General features: G+C 43.6%; 1 long non-coding RNA gene across 1 annotated transcript; it reads right to left on the minus strand.

Annotated features, from left to right (window-relative positions):
• Window positions 1-3045: 3045 nt before the first annotated feature.
• LOC148871734 (uncharacterized) lies at window positions 3046-4620 on the minus strand. The gene is made up of 3 exons (XR_016107691.1): window positions 4060-4620; window positions 3794-3876; window positions 3046-3547 (listed from the first exon to the last, which is right to left on the minus strand). It is a non-coding gene; the product is annotated as an uncharacterized LOC148871734 (long non-coding RNA).
• Window positions 4621-7075: the final 2455 nt, after the last annotated feature.

The raw sequence follows: 7075 nt of genomic DNA on the forward strand, positions 1-7075 counted from the left end.
TTGTTTCGTAGTTTCTTACCTCACAACAAAAAGGGGCAGCTGTCTGCACACGATTTTTGCTCAGTCTACCGCCTAAACCTCTAATTTACCCGAAACACCTAATCAGACCTTTTTGACCCCTTCGAAACACCCAAAATCCCAAAAATCCCAACTTTCATCCCTAGAGCTCTCAAATATCCACCTATGAAATCTCAACCCAAAATACCATCATTTACCCTTTAATCGCACCAAGATTCCATTTTAAGGCCCTAGATTAACCAAATTGAGCCTTTCTAGATCTACCCGATCCAGGCGCAGTTAGCCCAATATGACCTTACCACTCATCTCAGACTGTCCAAAGAACCTAAATCTCAATCCCCAAATCCTCAAAACTCGTCATAGATCTCATTTGATACCCCTTGACCAAATTACCAAAATACCCTTCAAACCAAATGCCTAAGATACCACCGTTCTAGATTACCAAAAAATACCCTTTGAATAGATTTCCGTAACACCCACCTCTTCCAAATTGCCAAGATGACCCCTTTGATTAATTCCCAAATTACCCTCAACCTAATTCTCAAAATGTCCCCTCTTCCAAAATTACCAAAATTACTTGGACTACCCCTTTGACCAATTCCCAAATTACCCCTGACCTAATTCCAAAAATTGCCCCTCCTTCCAAAATTACCAAAATTACCAAAATGCCCTTTACCAAAGTTACCCAAATTACCCCAAGTGTCCAAAATACCAAGTTACCCTTCTTCCCCCAATTTACACCCTTAAAGACATTGGCCTAGTGATATACCTCCCTCAAACCCTAGCTTACTTGTTTGACACCCCCCTTTTCTCTTAGTTTCTGGCGGAGTGTACGTTTACAGTGCAAGACTTAGCCCCAACACCGCAAATATGGACACTCCATGTAGACAGTTTATCCAATAAGCAAGGCAATGGGGCCGGCCTCATCCTCTTTGGACCAGAAGACACAATGAAGCCGAGTATGAGGCTTTGATTGCTGGACTCCGACTTGCCCTAGACCTTCAGGGCCAGTTCAAAGCCTTTAGCGACTCCCAATTGGTGGTCAACCAATTCCATGGCTAGTTTGAGACGCGGACCCCGACAATGGAAAGTTACCTGCAAAAGGTGCAAGTGCTGGTTCAACGGCATGATCCTTTCACTATCCAACAGATCCCTTGAGCTGAGAACGTCTGAGCCGATGCACTCTCAAAGCTAGCTAGTTGTCGTGGACCGACCTCGACGCAACTGTTCGGGTTGATGTCCTAGCTCAACCTAGCATCATCCTATGACACTCCTCATCCTTCTAGTGCAGCAAGGCTCATCTTGGATGGATCTGATAGTGTAGTACCTATAGGACGACAAGTTGCCCGAAGACCGCACGGAAGCAAAGAAGCTCGCATATAGAGCCGCCCAATATTGCCTTATCTAGGGAAAACTCTATCACTGGTCTCACACTCTCCCCTACTTGAAGTGTCTCTTCCCTTCCGAGGCCGACTACGTCCTCAAGGAGATACATGAAGGAATCTGTGGGGATCACCCTAGCACCCGAAACCTGGCTCACAAGGTACTCTGGTAAGGATACTACTGGCTGACCATGAAGCAGGACACAACCCAGCTCGTCAGGAGATGCGACCAATGCCAAAGACATGTGAATCTTCACCACTAGCCAATAGTCCCCCTGAGGCCAATCACCAGTCTATGGCCCTTTGCACAGTGGGGAATGGACATCTTTGGACCTTTCCCTATTACGGTCGGGCAAAATAAGTTTCTCTTAGTTGCTATGGACTACTTTACCAAGTGGGTGGAGGCCGAAGCTTTGGCACACATCACCACACACAATGCCTAGAACTTCTTCTAGCAAAGTGTTGTCTGTCGCTTCAGCATTCCACAAGTTCTCATCACCGACAACGACAAATAGTTCATTGATTGGAAGTTTGAAGTGCTTTGCACCAACCTAAGGATTAACCACCAGATTACGACCGTACACCGACCTCAGAGCAATGTGCAATCCGAAGTGACCAACCGAACCCTATTGCATGACCTAAAAACCAGACTTGACCAGGCCAAGGGAAGGTGGGTCAAGGAGTTGCCAAGCATTCTCTGGGCATATAGGACCACGCCATAGACGGAAACTAGAGAGACACCCTTTAGCCTAACCTACGGGGCCAAATCCATGATCCCAGTGGAAATAGGCTTGCCAACTCTCCTGGTCGAGCTCTATGACAAAGAATAGAGCAATGAAGACCTCCGCGTAGAGCTCGACTTGGTGAAGAAGCACGGGACTAAGCACGTCTCAAGATGGTCACGCAGCAACAAAGAATGACAAAGTATTACGACTCCAAAGTCCAAAGAAGAGAGTTTTAAGACCAGTGACCTTGTCCTTTGGAAGATCATAATACCCACTCCAAGAGAAGGGAAATTCGGACCAAATTGGGAAGGACCATACCGAGTCAATAGAGTGATCGGACCCAACACCTACAGGTTAGAAGACCTCGACCGCAGGCCTATACAGAGGAGATGGAACACCAGTAACCTCCGAATGCACTATCAGTAATCCTACATTAATAAAGATGTTGATTGCCCTACAAAGTGGATTGTCCAATGCACGACACACATTCCACACACTACACTACACACACTGCACAGCATACCGCGCAACATGCAACGTCCAACCGGACTCCTAACAACTGGAATTCCCACTCACCAACTCAATTGATCTGTAATGGCCTGAGCCGCAATGCATATCCATTAACTAGCCCGACAACGTATAGCCGACCAGTTGACTCGGTTGGCTGACGACCAAAGCCTAAAACGGAGAAGATCTCTTCCCGGTAATCGAACTCCGTGCACTATAGACAAAGTGTCAGGATAAAGCTAGGTGAGGAATGGCTAACCCACAAAGAGCCAAAAGCTCCTGAGTCCTGCAACTAAGCATCCCTCTAGGAGATGAGAGCTTGGATAACACCTCCACCAAAAACCGAGGATCAAAGATCCCGGCCACACTCAACCTTGGTCGTAAAGGGTAGTACACAAGCTCGAAGCAAAAAAAAAAAAAAAAAAGCATACTTGTATTAGATAGTTAAAGTCTGTACATCATTTTATGCTCGACATAAGAGCCATTTAAAAAAAGGGGGAGAGAAAAAGGTCAACAGGGTCCGCGGCATGGTAGTATCATCCTCGGTGGGCGGGGTAGCATTGTCATAAGGCCCCACATCTGCGCAACCTCGGCAATGTCGGGGTAATGGCGTAGCACCGTTCTCTGGAAAAAGTTGAACCCCACCTGAACCTCTCTTTCAGCAACCTCCTTCTTCATCTGCTCCCTCTTTGCCTTCAAATCATTAATGCACTTCTGCTTGTGGATGGTGTTTTACTGCTCGTCAACCCGGCACTTCAGCTCGGCTATCTCCCCCTCCATCGCGGCTATCCGTTCACCAGCTGCCTCGAACTCGGCCAACCGAGCTTTTAGACCCACAAGCTCGGTGTCCTCCGTGTCATAGAGGCGCCGCAGCGCTCGGAGGTGGTCGACCACCGCAACCGTCGAACAAGCGCTCTGCAAAAGAAACCGCGTCGGCACGGTCAACTTCGACCAAGCAAGAAACGAAGCACAAACTTATCGAAGCAACTTGGCGAAGGAGTGCCACTCCAGGGTGCCGCTCATTGTTTCCGCAGCCTCTCGCTAAATGGCCAGTGTGAGCATCGGGAAAATATCTCCACCGATTGTTCACTTCATGGCTGAACTCTATCAAGTCGCCATCCATCAGATAGCTAACGGTGAGTAATGGGTGAGAATCCCTACCCCTTTTCTATCAGAATCCCCACCTTCAGACTCGGCTGGTGGGTTTGAGGTGCGGGGAGAGCGAGATGACTCTTCTCCAAATGCTACAAAATATCCAATTCCCACCCGAAATCAAACTACGAAGAACTGAATAAGTCAAAAGCAATAAACTGAGATAAAGAAAGCAAAGCTAGATTATGAGAGTTAATTATTCTGTCCAACAGAAAAGACTCCAAATAAATAAATAAGTAAATAAATAAAATAAGAGGGGAAGGTAGAAGATTTACCTCCTGTGTCCTTCACAGGGACCAACGATGTTGGTATTCGCAGAACTGGTGAAGCCTGGGTTTGGAGAGCTCGGTGAATGGTAATATAGCTCCTAACTCGACAGTTTGATAGTGACAATGGGAGCAGGACGACAGAAAAACAGTGGTAAGTTGAGGTTCTAATGGCAGAGCTGTGGTGAGACGGCGGTAGAGTGGGTCGAAGCACGCCGGGCGAAGGATGATAGGACCGGTGGGGGAGTAGGGATCATAGGATTTTCCCTTGAATCGCCGCTTTTCTCTCACTCTCAGACTTTTTCCCTCTCTCTCTCTTGAACTTCTTCCTTCTGAACCGAAAGACTCTTTCTCTCTCTCCCTTTGATTTTCTTCTTTCACTCGAGTTCTCTCTCAAATCTCTCTCTCGAGCTCTCTCACTCCCTCTTTCTCAAATTCTCAGTTCAACCTCCCTCTTCTGAACATTCATTTCAGCAGCTTCTCACACTCATTTCGGCATCGTCTATTGACCTCCTTTCTCAGCTCGACCGCTCTTTTCCTTTCTCCTAGGGGAAGGTTGTGCCTCAAGATGGAGGGGGGAGGGTTCAGTAAGTTAGCGTCTAAAGGGGTTTCGGGGTCCAAAGGGTAATTTCATAATTTTTTAGGGTAAATTGGGGTGAAGAGTATTTTGGTAGTTGTGTTTAAAAGGATATTTTGGGGATTTAAGGAATGAGGGGTATGTTGGGAATTTGGACGCAATGAAAGTATTTTGGGAATTTTAAATGAAGGGGTAGTTTTGGAATTTTAAGGTATGGAGGGAAATTGGCCAGGGTATTTTCCTAATTTGGAGGGAGGGTAATTTGGGAATTTGTCCATGGGGATTTTGGTAATTTTGGTAGGGGTATTCTGGGAATTATGGTTAAGGGCATTTTGGTAATTTGGGTAGGAAGGGTATTTTGGGAATTTTGGTCAAGGGCAATTCGGTAATTTTGGTGGGAGGGCATTTTGGTAATTTTGGTGGGAGTAATTTGGTAACTCCGGTTAAGGTCATTTTGGCATTTTTGGTAGGAGGGGTATTTTGGTAATTTTGGTGGAAGTAATTTGGGTAACTTCGGTCAAGAGCATTTCAATAATTTGGTGAGAGGGGTATTTTTATAATTTTGGGAAAATGGGTTAAACTGGGTTTATGGTGATCAAGTCGGGATTTTGATTCAATGGTGGAGATTTTTTAGACGGGTTTGACTATAGAGGGGGTTTGTGTCTATGGGCTAATGGGATTGGCTGAAATGGAATCTTTTTTTTTAGGGTAAACGTAGGTATTTTTTGCTAAAATTTGGCAAGGTGGGGTTTTCGAGGATTCTGGGTTGATTAGTGGGGTCAAATTGGCCCAACTGGGCCCAGATTAGGTAGATCTAGAAAGGGATAGATTTGGCTAATTTGGAGCCTCGGAATGGAATCTTGGTACAATGAAGGGGTAAGTAGAGGTGTTTTGGGATGATATTTTACAAGCGGGTGTTTTGGGAGGTCCTGGGTCTGATGGTGGGGTCAGATCTAGTGGTTGAGGTGTAAGTAGGGGTTAATTGGGTCCATCGGGTTGGTATCAAACAGGTTTAACGGTGGACCCAAGGGCTATCAGGGTAAAATTTGGGTTTTCTGGGTTTTTTAGGGTACCTTGGAGGTTCAGGCAACAGACTAAGCAAAAATCGGGTGCTGACAGCTGCCCCTCTTTGTGAAATAGGAAACTACAAAACAATAAACACCAAAAAAAGCACACTGAGATTTTTGCGAAGGGCAAGTTTTGAAGAGGGGTAAGCCTAAGGATAGAGGATTATGGCAAGAAAATGATGAAAATGAAGAGTTTTTGCAGCATCATTTCATCGTGTTAGGCCAGTTTTATTCTTGGAAAAGCGACCTTTCCTAGGTATCAAGAACCCTTGGAATTAGGGTACCTTTGCCTTGAAAGAAAATGATTGATAATATGAAAACTATTTGGAGAAAAGACCGTTCCTTGCGGAATCAGGGATAGATCTGCGAAAAGTAGATCGGGATAAACCTTTAAGAAACTATATTTGGATAAACACTCGAAAACTAGATCTGGGTAAATCTATGAAAAGTAAATTAAAGTAAATATGTGAATACTAGATTAGAAAAAAATTGCGAAAAAACTGGATTAAAGTAAATCTGCAAAATTTGGATCTGGGATAAAATTGTGAAAACTAGACAAAAAGTACATCTATGAAACTTGATCTGGGATAATCTGCGAAAACTGAATTAAAGTAAATTTGGGAAATCTGCGAAAACTGGATTAAAGTAAATCATGGAAATCTAGATCTATGATAAAACTGTGAAAACTAGACTAAAAGTACATTTGTGAAACTAGATCTAGGAGAATTAACGAAATTTGGATATGGGATAATTTGCGACAATTGATTTAAAGTAAACCTGTGAAATCTGGATTTGGGATAAAATTGTGAAAACTGGACAAAAAAGTACATCTGTGAAACTGGATCTAGAAGAATCTACGAAAAACTGGATTAAAGTAATTTTGCGAAATTTGGATTTGGGAAATCTGTGAAAAACTGGATTAGAGTAACTCTACGAAATCGAGATCTGGGAAATCTACGAAAACTGGATTAAAGTAAATCTGGGAAATCTGAATCTAGGGTATTTGTGAAAAACTGGATTAAAGTAAATCTATGAAATCTGAAACTAGGAAATCTACGAAAATTGGATTAAAGTAAATTTGGGAAATCTAGATCTAGGGTATCTATGAAAAACTGGATTAAAGTAAATCTATGAAATTTGGATATGGGGTAAAACTGTGAAAACTGGACCAAAAGTATATCTATGAAACTAGATCTGAGAAAATCTACGAAAAACAGGAGTGTGAAATCTAGATCTAGGAAAATCTGTGAAAAAATTGGATTAAAGTAAATTTACGAAATCTAGATCTGGGAAATCTGCGAAAAATTGAATTAAACTAAACCTGCGAAATCATGATCTAGGAGAATTTGCAAAATCTGGATTAAAAGTACATCTGTGAAAC

This window comes from Nelumbo lutea, chromosome 2 (genome assembly GCF_056320005.1).
Source record: "Nelumbo lutea isolate HS-2025 chromosome 2, American lotus-T2T, whole genome shotgun sequence".
In the NCBI taxonomy this organism is placed as follows: Eukaryota; Viridiplantae; Streptophyta; class Magnoliopsida; order Proteales; family Nelumbonaceae; genus Nelumbo; species Nelumbo lutea.